Here is a 14,374-nt window from a genome sequence, read left to right on the forward strand (position 1 = left end):
AAATTGGCACTGCAAAAGAAATGACAATGCTCTAGACCTTGCTCTAGAGAACAACAAGGCAGATTCTACTTTAGAAAGAATGGGGTGGCGTGGGGGAAGGCCTTTCTGGAAAGGTGATATTTAATCTCCCATTTGACAGGTGAGAAGAGTTGGTCACTGGAAATGCCAGGGAGAGAGATTCTCAGCTGAGGGACCAGCAAAGCAACAAACCTTTGAGGCAAGACAAAGCTTGGCATGTTCTAGGAAACAGCAGAGGCTAAACGTGCCTGGGGCTTCATGAGCAGAAGACCAGGGTGGCAGGAGATGAAGCTGGAAAGGACACTGGGACAGATCGTGCTGGGCCTTGTAGACCCCAGTCAGGAGTTTGGATGTTATTCCAAGTGGGAGGGTCAAAGAAGCAAAGTGGCATGATGTGATTTGCATGGCTTTGCTTAATATGTGCAAATGGTCGAGCTGATGTCTTCCAGGCCCTCTGAAGTAGTGGGTATGCAGTTTCCACAAGGAGAGAACAAAACTGCAGTCAATGGGGATGTACTTATTAGGAATGAACATTTCTTCATTTGTAGAAATATTACAAAGAAATAGGAACCTTCCCTCAGGAGCACCTGGCAAAGCATTCTCACTTCCGAAGGGCAGACACACAGCCATGGTTGGCTGCTTTTGGCAGGGCATAAATTAATTCTAAATGCATGCACAGGGAGAATCTAGTTTGCTATTTAGTATGCCAGGCCCTGAGCTGGGCTAAGGACACAAAGATAAACCAGACACACAGAGTTCCCTGCACTTAAGGAGCTCACTCCTCTGCTGTAGGAGACTGACTTATGGCAGATCATTAGCGTGTGGCAGGAAAGGTGGCCGTGCGGAGGGGAGTAGCTGAAAGATAATGTGTTGGCACAGAGAAGGGAGAAACCTGTTCTCTGGGGAACACAGGAAAGGTGTGACAAAGAGGTAATGAAGGAAGGTCATCTCCTTTGGGCATCTCTCACCTCCATTTATCTGGGCAAATGGCTTTGCCCTCTATTCCATTTCCTCAGAGCCTAGTTTTCTTCACAGGTGAGAAAGTACTAATTTGAGACACTGACCTATGTTGTGAAGGAAAATGGGCTCTGAGAATATCTCGTCTTCTCCCTCTCAAATGGAAAATTTCAGTCTGAATTGGGGCTACTTATAGCAGAAGTTCTTAGCTGAAAGATGAAAAAATTTTATCATTGAGAATTTTCGATGTATAGCCAATAAACAGTCATGAAAAGTGAGGATGATAAGATGTTATCAGACATAAATGCTTCTTACAAATGTTTTTACATTCACATAGCATAATTTATCAGGAATATATTTATTAATCTCATGTATCATTTGCATATCATCAATTAGCCAACATTTATTGAGTACTTGTTATAGATTAGGCATTGTGCAGATTCTGGAGGTTCCAACATGAATCAGACATCTCCACCCTTGAGGACCTCACAGTTCTAGGGATAATCAGATAAATAAATATGTCATGTTGAAGAGGAAGTCAGCACGTTCTGTACGACCCTTAAAACTCAGACCAACAAACCCAGATTGCCGGCAGATGGATTTCTACTTAGTATTAACAACAATTGTCCAACATTTGAGCTGGTCAAGCGTTGAGAGACTGTTCCTACATCCATACAAGCTCCCTTCTCCCAAGATGGGAAGCACAAAGCAAATGTCAGCTCCTGGTAGAGCTGGACCTCGTGGAGGAGCCTCTAGGAGGAACCCATCAGCAGCACATAAAGGGAAGCCCAGTGGCCACTGGCCTTGCAGTCCTGTGATTCTCAGATTTGATGACTTCTACTCTGATTAGCTGCTGTACTGGAGAAGTTTCACCTGCAAACCCAGCTAAGCCAAGACCAAGCCTTGGTATAGGCAAGAAGAAGACTCCCTGACATTCGGAAGACGAGGTTGGGTGACCCTTAAATGAAAGATGAGCAGGTACTTACAGCCCTGGGACACTTTGGGGCTTGCTGGACACCTTTGCACCATGAAGATCTTCATGCATGAGTGAGATACACCCATAAATATGGGGAATCCTTTAAGGATCTGATGAAACATGAACCCAGCTAGAAGCCACGTGGCTCATACATATCATTCATATATGTATGAGAGTACAGTGAATGCAGAATAAAGACATGCTTAGGGAGGTCTTGGCAGAAAGCCCTACCTTAGCTTCTGAATATGCCTTGGGGATCAAGCCCAGGACTTTGCTATCTATCAGAAGGTTTCCCATGATTAGCTTCTACTTCTTTACCCTTTTTTGCACTTTTCGTTTGCTCCCACCCACTCTTTATGCTCTGCCCATAAGGAAGTGCTGCCTGTGCTCTACCTCCACCCAATCCACTAAGAAGGAGCTCCTTCAGGGCAGAGAGCAAGTTCATGCCTCTTTGCTACTCTCCCAGTACCTGGAATAGCAATGAACAGAATGAGCGTCAAAAAATGTTTACATTTTTTTGCAAAGACAGGTCTCATCTTGTCTTTTAGTTATGGGTAAGGTTGTGGATGGGAAATGCATTTCTTTGAAGTGGTTCATTTCACTATTTTACCACTGAGGATCACACTGTTGAAATCAGAGATGACCTACATTTCCTCTTAATGGACTTGGGGTTGTTTAGTAGTGCTGGACCTTTCCTCTAATGGGGAGAGTAACCACTGCCATTTACTGCGGTTGTGGTGCCATGAACCCAAGTGCCTAAGCCATTTCCATAATGGCTGTGTCACTTACAAGCTCCTTGGGAAAAGGGTTCCCAGGATGGAAATCCTTAGGAGTTCAGAGGTGCCTGGATTTCAGGGAAGACCCTTCCCTGGACTGAATGGAGCAACAGTTTTCTGGGGTTCTTTTGCTGGAAGTAAATGCTGAATGCTGAAATCACTTTTTTTTTTTTTTTTTTTTTTTTTTTTGAGATGGAGTCTCGCTCTTTCCCCCAGGCTGGAGTGCAGTGGCACCATCTTGGCTCACTGCAAGCTCCACCTTCCGGGTTGACACTATTCTTCTGCCTCAGCCTCCTGAGCAGCTGGGACTATAGGTGCCCGCCACCAAGCCCGGCTAATTTTTTGTATTTTTAGTAGAGACGGGGTTTCACTGTGTTAGCCAGGATGGTTTCGATCTCCTGACCTCGTGATCTGCCCGCCTGGGCCTCCCAAAGTGCTGGGATTACAGGTGTGAGCCATCGTGCCCAGCCTGAAATCACATTTTAATGGATGCAATGGCTGCACATATGAACATACTAAGATTTTGCTCTCAAAACAACACCAAGGAAGCCAGTGCTTTACAGAGTCTTGTGTTGACTGAATCCAGTGGATGTTTCAGGAGGGCTCTAGAGACCCCATTACATGATGACAAACTTCAACCACAAGTTGGTTTAGGACCCAACTCTGCTACTTAGTAGTTGTGCAGTTCGGGACAATGCCTGTGCTTTGTGAACTGCAAGGTGGCCTCACCGCCAGCTTCCGCATCAGGTGGTGGTGAGGCCTCCAGGAGGTGCTATGCAAAGCGCCCAGTCTTGGAGGTGGTCACGGAGGGGCACAGGTGCTGTGCTGTCTCCCTCCTCCACCCCCTCCTCCTCACTTCACCACACAGGTCTAAAAGAGAGTTTCATTGAAACTCTGACTTAAGAAAGGAATTCTTACGTATTGAAGGTTTAACGAGGATTCTTTGTGATAATGTAAGTTATTTTTCAGCATGTGAGAAGTCATTTCAATATTAATAGCTGTTCACTTTTGTGTGTGTGCTTCACAGTTTACAAGGTGCTTTCCTAATTCTCAATTAATTTATTCTTTGGAGTAACTTGCTAAGAAACACAGATGGAAGAGGGTGGGGCCGGGGGAGGCACGTGGGGACTAAGGGACTCTGTTACATGTTGCAGGGAGCTGGCACTCAGTCTTAGGAAGGTCTCTGCCATCAGACAGTGTTTGGGAATTGGGGCGTCTCTAGTTCAAGACCTTAGCCCACTTTTGCTTATTTGTGTGTTGCTGAGAATTCAAATCCTCCCAATCACCTTTCCTCATTTGTAAAATTGCTATATTATGAGGATTTAAAAAGTATGTCATTCATTTCTTTAGTTCCAGAGAAATTTAAGTTGTTGATTAACCAAATAATGCATATAAAGCATCCAGTACCTAGTGGCACTCAATAAATGAAGGCTGGTTTTACTTTTTGCTTTATTGAGCCCCTAGAAGTTTCAGACACTCTGCTTTATATCTGAGCTCTGCTCAGTAAATGGTTACCTCCCCATTTTCAAAAAAAAAAAAAAAAGAGGCTGAGACTTACTCAACATCACCAGCTAGTGACAGCTGTGATTGCAACCAAGTAAAGTACTTTTCCTCCTCCATAGTCAAAAGTTGTTCATTGATAAAAATATAATTTAGAATTGGAAAAAGGTTTTTGAGACTATCAAATCTAACTCAATAGGGAAACTGAGGTCCAGGAAAGGGAATGGCTTGTGCAAGGTCACAGCTACGTCAATGTATGGCAGAGACTAGAATTGTATGACTCCTTCCTCAGTGCTCTCATCAAAGATACGTGCTTCTGTTCTGCTGGGGTGCTTTTGGTCACATGCTTTTCTTCTAGGTTCTGGGTCATTGAAGGACTTGACCAAACAAGGAAAGTTATGTTTATTAGATATGTAAGTGGTGTCTTCCATGGATATGGCTATCCTATATCAATTGCAATGAGATATTTATAGCATTTAAAGATTCTATCTCAAAGGTGCTGTAGGTCATATCTGAGGCAGGAAAAGCAAAAGCTCCAATACATATTGAAGCTTTTCACAAGGTATGTGATCATCTCATTGCAGTCTTAATAAATGTCAAAAGGAAAAGTGTCAGAAAAATTCTATACTCTAAAACATTTCAATGGTAGATCAGTAAATGGTAGGTAGGCCTACCAAGGCCTTTCCAAGGTCCCAGCTGGCCTTTCCTCAGTAGGGGATTGTTCATGTGAGTTTTTGGGATGGGCGCAGGATACAGGTGAGTGATCCAGGGCATCTATCCAGACAGAAGGGCAGGAAGGGCTCAGCTTTATAGATTGCTGCTTGGATTTGCTTTGTGTGAACAAAAGTTAAGGGGAGTGTGAACTTAAATCAAATGCTAGGATTGCTGAGGAGGAATCTACTAAAGTCATATGTTTTAGGTTTCCTTTTTTTTGAGGTGGAATCTCTCTCTGTTGCCTAGGCTGGAGTGGAGTGGTGCCATCTCGGCTCACTGCAACCTCTGCCTCCTGGGTTCATGCAATTCTCCTGCTTCAGCCTCTTGAGTAGCTGGGACTATAGGCACGTGTGCCATCATGCCTGGCTAATTTTTGTATATTTTTTTTCAGCAGAGAGAAGGTTTCACCATGTTGGCCAGGCTGGTCTCGATCAAATGGTCCACCGGTCTTGGCTTCCCAAAGTGCTGGGATTACACATGTGAGCCACCATGCCTGGCCAAATGTTTTAGGTTTCTCCTAATGTTTTTTTTTTTTTTTTTTTTTTTTTTTTTGAGACGGAGTCTCGCTCTGTCGCCCGGGCTGGAGTGCAGTGGCCGGATCTCAGCTCACTGCAAGCTCCGCCTCCCGGGTTTACGCCATTCTCCTGCCTCAGCCTCCCGAGTAGCTGGGACTACAGGCGCCCACCACCTCGCCCGGCTAGATTTTTGTATTTTTTTAGTAGAGACGGGGTTTCACCATGTTAGCCAGGATGGTCTCGATCTCCTGACCTCGTGATCCGCCCGTCTCGGCCTCCCAAAGTGCTGGGATTACAGGCTTGAGCCACCGCGCCCGGCCTAATGTTTTTCAAATGTGCTTCTTGAATAGTACAATTGCTTTGGCTCTATGACCATTAAGAATCTTACAGAGACAACCTCACAGCTGGGGACTAGTTGGTGGGCATTTCCACCATGGACATGTGAAAGTGAATATAAAGCATTATTTCTTATCCCTGGCTGCACCTCATATTTACCTGGAGAGATTTTAAAAAGAACACTGATGCCTAGGATCTAGAAGAAATATTTGAATATAATTGTTCTGGGATGGAACCAAGCTATCATTACTACTATTGTTTTTCCTCGAGTTCCTAGGAGTTTATTATGTGCATCTATCATTGGGAACTATGGCCTAAAACAAATAAGAATCAACTAGATATAGGGTAAAGGGGTGCCCTAGAGGAGATGTTATTTATAAGAAGACAATAGTATCCTCCCAGCCAGTGGCTGGAATTAGGAAATTAAGTAATGTCTGACCGGGGTTGGTATGGCATCTGAAGCCTTCCGCAGCCTGATTGTCACCTGCATTTTCAGGCTCACTTACTACCAGTCACCGCTACGTCTTACGATGCAAATACATAGGAGTATTCAATGCACTCCAAACATGATCCACATTTGTGTCATATCAACTCTGTGCTCCCAACCTAAGACCTCTGTCTACACAGCTTCACACAGTGAGCACTTACTCACTTTTTGAAGCTCATGTCCACAATCCTAGAAGCCCAGATTGCTAAGAGAGTAAATTTCAAATGTTTTCACCACAAAAATGTTAAGTATTTGGGGGTAATGGATATATTAACTAGCTTGATTTAATTATTCCATATTTATTTCATGAATCCTGACAGTGCTGTGTACCCCATACATTAATACAATTATAAACGGTCATTCTGTGATTTTTTTTTTTAAAGAAAAACGAAATCTCAGGCCAGCGTCAGCTTCTCTCTGAGACACTCTCTTGGTAACTGGCTTACACCTCAGAGCATGTGGTTGATGCTGAGTGGGTGCCCTGGTCTCTTGCCCCTTGATTCAAGTATTCCCAGTCTCATCTGCCTGTGGCCTATCCCAGAGTAGGCGCTTAATAAATGCACATTAAAGGAATGAATGCGAACAACATAGCTGTCATCTCTGAGGGTGAACCATTTTTTTCCTAATATGTTTTGCCATCCTCCCAATCACACAGGCTATGAGCCCTTCAGTCCTTGAAAGTTCTGGCTCAGAGGGCTCTTTGTCTCCTCTCACAGATGGGGAAACTGAGCTTCTGAGAGGAGATATGCTTCTTCAATGACATCTCAATGGAATTGGGAAGAGGAATGTTAGACGTTTTCCTAGTTTTGGTCGGTTTTCTTGCATTCCATGAAGTGTCCTCCTCTGATGGAGCTCCTGACCATCACCTGTCCGGAGGAGCATGGTGCACTGTGCTCTTGCAGTGTGGATGCTGCCAGTGGTCTAGGATGTGAATGAGCCCAGCTCACTTCTGTCCACCCCCAGGGCTTCAACTTCTACCCCACACCCAGGCCTGCTGCGTTCAGAGATCCAGCATTGTCTTTGTTCACATAGCCAACTGCCTATAGGGCACCTTCCCTGCCATTTTCCACAGAGCTCTTAAATGCCGGAAAGGGACTCATCATCTTCTTTTTAAATTCTTTCTCCTCATTCCCTATCTCAGGAAATGAGACAGAAACATACGAGTCATTCTAAGGTCTTCCATTTCCCACACTGCCCACATCTAACTGCTGGTCAGGTCTTGCTGCTGCCACTTCAGAACCACTATTTTTTCCCAATTAGGGACCTGGTGCCTTCATCTGGCCTCTTATAGCCTAGATCAATCTTTCTATTTGGGGATGCTTGTTATTTTTCCAATAAAGAGACTTTCAAAAAGTCAAAAAAGTGTTCCTCTTGCCTGGATTCACAGATGATTTCAAAAAGGATAATTACTTCTTCCATCTTCAGCTATGATTCTATTTTGGAATCCTCTTCCTCTAATTACAAAAAAATTCCCCAACTCCTAGTGCTATTTGAGTCTGAGTCATTTGTGCAGTGAAATCACCAAAGCAGCACAAATAAACGTGAAATGCAGGACTCAGGCTCCCCCGGCCTCCCCCTGGGATCGGACATCCCCACAAGATGCAGATGGTAGTTCTGGTGGTGTGCTCTCCAGATCCAGACCCAAGGCATACAAAGCATGCTGAATTTTGGGGCAAGTTTTCCCCCAAGCTTGTCTTTCAAATGCTTAGAATAGCTTCTGGCATTCAATAAATATATATTTTTCCTCCCTGCATGTATTATCCAGGGATTTAAAAATATGCATAAATACTGCTTATGATATGACTAATGCCCTAAGGCCATGAGCAGTGCCCAATTTTCACTCTAGTGAGCATGCAGAGATGTCACCTCATCTTCTTCAATTTCATTAGTCATCAAGGAGTCATAAAAGCTAGAGTTGGGAAGCCCGTAGGGATCACCAAGCATGACCCCAATTTACACATGGGGAAATGGAGGTCGCACACCTCATCATCAGTTATAAAGGGCACTGACTTTCAGAAACACACAACACATTAAATCTAGACCTTCCCCCTGGAAGAGCTAACCACAGACTGTTACATGTGACATCAGTGAAGTCGCAGTAACTTTGGAAGCACCTAATTGCGTTCTGAATTGCCAGTCACGCTGCATATATGACAGAGAGAAGGAACTGGTCTTGTTAGTTCAGAAGGAGGAGTTGGATCTTCATCAGATCGACATGAAGGGCAGAAAAGAATGAGTCAGGGGCAGGCCCAGGTTCAGCCAAGGCCCAGAGTTTAGGAAGAAAAAATGGATGGGAGGAGACTGCATTGTAATGTTTTTATGCTCTTTTCATATTCAATTTACTTCAACAACATATTTTTTGATACCCAAAACCATCAGGCACTGTGCAGGGCATGAAATGGATCATATGTAATCACAGATGGTTGCAGCTTTGATGGGTTCAGATATGATCAAGTAATCCTAGCACAAAGTGGCCATCTTATAATGGAACTCGCTGTGCGGTGCTGTAGAGGCAGAGGAGGGGCACTATTCCAGTTGGGGACAGTCTGGAAGACATCACAGTGGGTGACACTTGACTTGGGTGCTGAAGGATGAGTAGATTTTACCAGATGCCCAAGAAGAGAGAGGGTAGTTCAAGAAAAGGAAAGGTTTGTCCACGGGCACAGGAGGGCTACGTGGTCCAGAGTATCCCTGGAGTTTAAACAGTAGGTTTGAGGCAGGAGTGGGTGGTGCTAAGAGGCGAGGCTGGGATGAGATGGTGCAGGAACTTAGACACTGGACATTGTCATGAACTAATTAAGAGGCAACACCAACACTGCTTCAGCAGAGGATGGTCCCCCTGTGTCTTATTGGCGTCGCCATGTTGGCTTGTCTCGTCTGCCCACAGCCTTCCTCCATGGGCATTATCACTCAATCGCTCCCCAGAAAGCTGGGGATCATTTTGATTCATGTTTTCTCATCTTGTTTCACCCAACTTATCCCTAGGTCCTGTCCATCTCCCTCCCAAGTCTACCCCTATTTATCCACCTCTTCCAGGTGCTGCTCCTCCTTCATACTTGAAACCACCATCATCTCTTGCTTAGCTGCAATCATCCCCCAGTGAATTTTCTTGCTTCCATTTACAGCTCTCCTGGTTTTGTCTGCTTGCACAGCAGACAGTGGTATCTTTGAAATTGCAATTCTGATCAGGTCACCATGCCACTTTTATTAAAGTAACTGAGTGACTTCTAGGTAAATAACTTTCAAACCCCTTCTTGTAGTCTGCAAGGTCTTGCCTTACTGACTGCCCCAGCCTCCTCCCACCACCAAATGCCCCTTGTCCTCCCTCACTCTTCACTCTGACAGTTTTTCCCCACCTTAGGATAGTCACACATGTTATTTTCTCTGTCATGCATGGTCTTCTCATGCTCTTGTGTGGATCTCAGGCCTCAGAACTTATGTTACTGCTCAGAAAGGACTGCCTGACACCACCCTTCTGTCCTACCAGTCTATTTTGCAGTGTCCATTTCTTGTCCTTGACAGCACTTATCACATTTTACACTAGTGTTTTTTAAACAATTTATTCTCAATTCCTAGTACAATACTTGACGCCTGGTAGTTGCTCAATAAGTATTTCTGGAATGTATGAGTTGCTCACATACCTTGCTATGTTAGGCAGGGTTCTTTAGAGAGACAGAGCTAATAGGACGTATATATATTCCCATATATATGTATATATGGGAGTTTATTAAGTATTAACTTACATGATCACAAGGTCCTGCAATAGGCTGTCTGCAAGCTGAGGAGCAAGGAGAGCCAGTCTGAGTCCCAAAATTGAAGAACTTGAGGGCAGGAAGCATCCAGAACGGGAAAAAGACATAGGCTGGGAGGCTAGGCCAGTCTCTCCTTTTCACATTTTTCTGCCTGTCTTATATTCTCTGGTAGCTGATTAGATGGTGCCCACCAGATTAAGGGTGGATCTGCCTTCCCAAGCCCACTGACTCAAATGTTAATCTCTTTTGGCAACATCCTCACAGACACACCCAGGATCAATACTTTGTATCTGTCAATCGAATCAAGTTGACACCCAGTATTAACCATCACACTTTCTAAAGGCAGATTTTGGCGGTCATGATTTATGGCATGCAACCTAGATGACAAGATCTGAGCTAAGAGAAGTAGAGGTGGCTGGAAGAAATAGATTTGAAAGATATTCCATTGGTAGAACTGATATGGTGCCAATAGATGTGAATGATGAAGAAAAGGGAGTTGAAGATGATGATGTTTTATAGCTTGAACCACCGAATGATGGGCCCTTCTATAAGTTGAGCTCCGAATGAGGGATGAGTGTTATTGGAGTGAAGAGAATTGACCTGCGTGTTCCACAACTCCCCCATACAAGCCTTTCCCCTCACCCAGGCAGGCTGCCCATCCATTTCTCACTCTCCTTCCAACAATTCAGCAATGTCCACCTCTAAAGCTCAGGCTACTCTCTAGTTCAGATCGTCCCTGCACATTTTGACTTATTGACAGCTGCTGCATCCCTCAAGATTTATTTGATGTTCTCATTTCATAAGGAATTTCCCTTATGCCCAGCCCTCTGACCAAGTGTTGCCCCAGGACTCTCATGACATTTAGAAACAGGGACCATGGAGACGTGTAGGTACATTCTATATACCATGCATGGTGTATAGAATTTCAAGACTTGGCCAGGTATGGTGGTGCATGCCTGTAATCCCAGCTACTTGGGAGGCTGAGGTGAGAGAACCGCTCAAACCTGGGAGGCAGAGGTTGCAGTGAACCAAGATGTCACCACTGCACTCCAGCCTGGGTGAGTGAGACTGTCTTAAAAAAAAAAAAAAAAAAAAAAAAGAATTTCAAGACTTGATCAATCATTTGTATATTATGTGTTGTAATAGAGACAAACTCTTTTGAGAAAACTCTTGGATTTTCCTTTTGGATAGACATTTGACCCCATTTTGCACAAAACAGATGATCCTTTATTCTCCTAAATGTCTTGGATAGAGTTATGAGTTTTCACAAATGAATGGAAACCCTACTATTTTCTTGTTTGGGCTTTTCCTTCAATCCATGACATAAAGCAATGGCATTTGAGGCAGTGAATTAAACCTTAATCCCTGACTGCTTTATCAAAAGCCTGGATAATGGAAGTGATATTTATGAGGACTTGTTTGAAGGGCATGCTGTTTATCCCTTCCTCTAGTTGTGCTAATTTTTATTCCTGCATCAAGCTGTGCACTTGGACCATATGTTCTTAGCCCCCAGCAGAATTTTCATGCATTTTAATGTTATTTCCTTGGCTTACATCCAGGGATATTATACATAATGGCTTTATGAAAACTATTACTGTGTGGGATGTCTTTGAGGTAGTGTGCGTTAGGTCATTGCTCCAGGTTCCTTCTAGATGAAGCTTGGAGCAAGGGCCAGGAAAGATTTCGCTTCCTCTGAAGAGCTGGGACACTTTTTACTTTGTGGTAACAAGACCGACTATATCTTGGTTTTTGGATAGATCATCAGGAAGCTCAGAGCCAAATGTACAGGTGAGTCGTAGCAACTATGAAAGCCTCTATGGTTTGCACAAAGGGAATTAGTAGAGTTAACAGAGTGGAAGCACTTGTGGACATTGCGAGCCCTACAGAAAGGGGGTGGGGAGGAGAATAGCAGAGATATCAGTCATTTAGGAGGCCGAGAGTTCTTGCTTCTGGCATTCTCCAATCCCCCCACCTGGACAGCTTTCTATTTTGATTCTCACCTGCTTTATGACTGTGGCAAGTAATCAACCTTTTCTTGACTTTGGCTTCTTGTAAAGTGAGGGCTTACGTGAGAGGCTGTCTAATTGGAGGTTAATTAGAGGCCATCTCAGACCTTGTCTTGACGATGCCTTCCTTCCCAGGTCCTCTACCCCCACCCTCCCTTATTCTCACTCCCACCTCTGCCTATTCTGAAATAACACCAGGTGCTTCTCCACACAGGTGAGTCCTGTCTACTGCAGGCGATTTGAAAATTAGCTACACAGTAGAATGATCTGGGGAGCTTTAAAACATTCCAGTGTCCCAGCTGCATCCTTTACAGAATAAATCAGTCTCTGAAGTAGGACCCTGGTGCATTTTTTATGGTTCTCCAGATGAGGCCATTGTGAAGCCGCATTGGAGAACCTGTACTTTTGCAACTTTACTGTCCCTTTGAATTGCCCGGGGATCTTTTAAGTGCAGATTCTGACTCAGAGAGGCCTGAGAATTTACATTTTTAAAAAAACTTTTAGATGATGTGATGTTGTTGGTTCCTGTGTCACACTCTGAGTGGCAAGATGAAGACACATATTTGGTAGATAATGCAAAAAAGGAAGGGACTCAGTCCCGCTGGAGCCCAGGGGAGGGGGAACCAGCGTGCTGGAATGAGCACAGCCATGATCTGCATTCTGCGTCACTGAGCTATTGACAAAGTTCAGTTCAGTGTGAGGCCCGGAGTTTTGGGGGAACCACAAAGCCAAGCATATTCTGTAACCAGTGAGATTGACAGCACCTAGAAACACATTCACTCTTCCAACTTCAGTATCTAAATCATCGTGTTTGCTAAATGAGTAAAGAGATGCGGAACAGGCACTCCCTTCTTTGAGGGCAGAAAAGGACCCATTTTTTTTTTGCTATAGTGACTTGAGACAAGGATTCTGTCTCAGGGTGTTTCACGAAGAAAAGATAAGGCTTGGTGTTAGATTCAGGGTCAGGCTCCAGCCCAGGCTGAGGTCCAAAGGGAGTGGGTGGCTGAATGGCAGATAGCTGAAAGAACACTTGGGGCAGGGCATAGGTAGGTGAAATACGGCTTTATTCAGCAGCTCTCTCAGCAGCAGCTCTCTTACACTGTCTGCTCTGTCTCCGCCACTTGCTCTGGCCACTCCCATGCACAGCTGTGCGTGGCTCTCCCTTTAGGGTCAGCAGCTTAACTCTCTCTCTGGGCATTAGTGCTCATGACTGATACTCTATCTTACAGGAAAATGACATTTGCTATTATGTGATTCAAAGCATACTTGTTCATTACCATATTTTTTAGCAGATACATAGCATCCATTTTTAGAACATTCAGGAAAAAAAGTCATGTCTTTGAAGACACGTCTAGGTAACAAAACTCAGGGTAGTCATATAAGAGCTTTCTTTTCTTTTTCTTCTCCCCCTTTACTTTTGGTCAATTATAAGCTAGAATGAAAAGATGTAGTTGACTTCAGAAAGGTGAAATCCAACCAAGAGGGAGTGTTGCTGTATAACACTGCATTTTCAGTGGGTGCAAAAAGTGTGGTGGTTGGGGGAACCTTTGCCATGGCTATGTGATCTCATGTCAAGGACAGAGTCTGTTATGAACTGTTACCCCCTAAAATTCATATTTTGAAATTGATTCCCCAATGTGATAGTATTTGGAGGTGGAGCCTCTGGGAAGTGATTAGGTCATGAGGGTGGAGCCCTCATGAATGGGATTAGTGCCCTTATAGGAAAAGGCCAGACAGCAAGCACCTCTCTTTTCATCATGTGGGGACACAGCAAGAAGTCAGAAGCCTACAATCTGGAAAAGGACCCTTGCCTGAACCTGACTATGCTGGCACCTGATCTGAGACTTCCAGCCTTGGAACTGTAAGAAATGAATTTTTGTGGTTCGTAAGCCACTCAGTTCGCAGTACTTAGTTATAGCAGTATAACTTAATAGTAGCCTGGATGAAGATGGAGATTGTGTTTGAAAGCAGGTAGATGTAGCCAACTGTATATTTTCAATAAAAGGAGTGGTAGTTTGATAAAAGAGAGGAAAATGAAGACTGACTTCATGCATTCAGGTTTGATTTACATTTTTGATATCAGAGTTTATTTCTTGCTTTAAGTGGAATCATTCATGGCGAAGAGTAAATGAAATTCTGTTTGAATTTTTACAATCAGGATTGGGTGTTTTCTCTAAGACTTAAAAAGGAGCCAAGCTCACCGATACTTCCTGTGCTGTCACCTGAAGCAAAGCAGAGTCTGAAATTCACCCTTAAAGAGACAGAGCAGGGGAACAGAAGATCTTGTTTCCAATTATAGACTCACTTTTTCCCTTTTCTCTTTCTTAAAAAAAAACA

The 14,374-nt window shown here is 44.0% G+C and overlaps 1 long non-coding RNA gene across 1 annotated transcript in view; it reads left to right on the top strand.

Moving 5' to 3' along the window:
• The first annotated feature begins 3,590 nt into the window (after positions 1 to 3,590).
• The window catches only part of LOC115894214, a 63,624-nt gene continuing 52,840 nt past the window's right edge, over positions 3,591 to 14,374 (top strand). The window contains exon 1 of the long non-coding RNA XR_004054238.1: positions 3,591 to 3,680. This is a non-coding gene — a long non-coding RNA (uncharacterized LOC115894214). The remainder of the gene's footprint in view (positions 3,681 to 14,374) is intronic.

Source organism: Rhinopithecus roxellana, chromosome 17 (assembly GCF_007565055.1).
Source record: "Rhinopithecus roxellana isolate Shanxi Qingling chromosome 17, ASM756505v1, whole genome shotgun sequence".
Taxonomy (NCBI): Eukaryota; Metazoa; Chordata; class Mammalia; order Primates; family Cercopithecidae; genus Rhinopithecus; species Rhinopithecus roxellana.